Source organism: Bison bison, unplaced genomic scaffold, assembly GCF_000754665.1.
Source record: "Bison bison bison isolate TAMUID 2011002044 unplaced genomic scaffold, Bison_UMD1.0 scf7180017864518, whole genome shotgun sequence".
Classification (NCBI taxonomy): Eukaryota; Metazoa; Chordata; class Mammalia; order Artiodactyla; family Bovidae; genus Bison; species Bison bison.
In genome coordinates this window covers 19,874,032-19,876,553 of record NW_011495071.1, presented here as the reverse complement: position 1 = coordinate 19,876,553, position 2,522 = coordinate 19,874,032, and positions in this window count along the sequence as shown.

Sequence of the window (2,522 nt, the reverse complement as noted above, 5' to 3'; positions counted from 1 at the left end):
CCTTTGTCCTAGGCAGTTTACATTGACTGACTGACTCCCACAGTCAGTCTTCCCAGCAGGAAGCTTCCATAAGCCTCTTATCCTTATCTGTCAGAGGGCAGACAGAATGAAAACCAGTGTCAAAGAAAACTTCTCAAACCGATCACATGGACTACAGCCTTGTCTAACTCAATGAAACTATGAGCCATGCCCTGTTCAGTTCAGTTCAGTCCCTGAGTCGTGTCCGACTCTTTGCGACCCCATGGACTGGAGCACGCCAGGGTCCCTGTTCATCACCAACTCCTGGAACTTGCTCAAACTCATGTACATCAAGGTGGTGATGCCATCCAACCATCTCATTCTCTGTTGTCCCCTTCTGCTCAAGCCTTCCATTTTTCCCAGCATCAGGGTCTTTTCTGATGATTCAGTTCTCCTATTTTGGCAGTCACTTTTTTAAAAAATAGTGATTAGAGTCACCCTGATGGCTTATACAGTAAAGAGTCTGCTTACAAAGTGGGAAACCCAGATTCGATCCTGGGGAAGCTTCTCCCGGAAAAGGGAATGGCTACCCCCTGCAGTATTCTTGCGTGGAGATTTCTATGGACAGAGGAGCCTGGAGGACTATAGACCATGGGGTCACAAATAGTCTGGGCATGACTGAGGAGGTTCAGCATTCTATTTAATTCGACATTATAGTGAACCTTTTCTGTGTCAAATCCAGCACCCATATATCATTATCTTAAGCTGTCAACAAAATCCTTATTGAGAAGAAATCAGACTCAGAGTGTCGAAGAGGAGAAAACATGGAGTCAGGGGCCTGGGAACAAGGGACTGGAAGCTGGCTTCCCGGGAGCTGGGGCGGAGAAAGGCGTGAATCTCGGGAGTGGAGACTCAGCATTCATTTGCATAACCAGCATGCCCTGTACGCAATATAGCTTGAATTTACTCTTTTAATTCATCATAGATTTCTTTCTTTTTTTTTTTGATGTTTTAATCTCCTTTAATAATTTATTACCTGAAATATTTCTGTAAATAGAAACTTTCCCTACTTTTAAACGTAATATTTCGATGAATGCACCTTCATGCACTTAAGTAAAAAGATCTGCCGCAAACTCTTGACCCAGACTTACCCTTGACGCGCCTCACCCTAAGTGTGTTAGGAGTGCTCTTTCTCAAGGTGGGTCTTTTGTGTTGCATTTAGTATACAGCTAGGCTTATAGAAAAGGATATGAACTGTGTCTTTCACAATTTTTCTAGGCTTTGTGAGCTACACAAAGCCAATTTGGTTGTATACAAAAACAGACCTTGTGAAATGAAACTTTTGGGACAGGTGTTTTTTTGTTTTTTTTTTCCCTGGGGTTGCTATACTTAAATAGGTTTTTGTGTGTTTGTTTACTCTGTTAGACTGCCATTTTTTCAGTTGACTTTCTCAGTCGTGTCCAATTACTTAGTAAATCCGCGAACTGCGGTCTTTAGGGTTTCTTATCACCCATTCTCAGAGCTTATTCATACTCATATGCCCTTCGAATCCATGGTGCTATTTAACCATCTCATTATCTGTTATCTTCTTTCCTCCAACCTTTAGTCCTTCCTAGCATCAGGAGAAGGAAATGGCAACCCACTCCAGTGTTCTTGCCTGGAGAATCCCAGGGACGGGGGAGCCTGGTGGGCTGCCATCTAGGGGGTCGCACAGAGTCGGACAGGACTGAAGCGACTTAGCAGCAGCAGCAGCAGGAGGATCTTTTCCAGTAAGTCAGTTCTTTACATCAGGTGGCCAAAGTATTGGAATTTCAGAGTCAGCATCAGTTCTTCCAATGAATATTCGGGACTGATTTCCTTTAGGATGGACTGGTTGGATTTCTTTGCAGTCTGAGGGACTCTCAAGCGTCTTCTCTAAGACCACAGTCCAACAGCCTCCATTCTTTGGCCTTCAGCTTTCTTTACAGTGCAACTCTCACATCCATACATGAGTACTGGAAAAACCATAGCTTTGACTGGACAGACCTTTTTCAGCTAAGTAATATCTCTGCTTTATAATATGCTGTCTTGGTTGGTCATAGCTTTTCTTCCAAGGAGCAAGCGTCTTTTAATTTCATGGTTGAAGTCACCGTCCTCAGTGATTTTAGAGCCTAAGAAGGTAAAGTCTGTCTGTTTCCATCGTTTCCCCATCTATTTGCCATGAAAGATCATGGCATCTGGTCCCATCACTTCATGACAAATAGATGGGGAAACAGTGTCAGACTATTTTTCTGGGCTTCAAAATCACTGCAGATGGTGATTGCAGCCATGAGCTTACTCTTTGGAAGGAAAGTTATGACCAACCTAGATACCATATTCAAAAGCAGAGACATTACTTTGCCAACAAAGGTCCGTCTAGTCAAGGCTATGGTTTTTCCAGTGGTCATGTATGGATGTGAGAGTTGGACCATGAAGAAGGCTGAGCGCCGAGGAATTGATGCTTTTGAACTGTGGTGTTGGAGAAGACTCTTGAGAGTCCCTTGGACTGCAAGGAGATCCAACCAGCCCATTCTAAAGGGATCAGT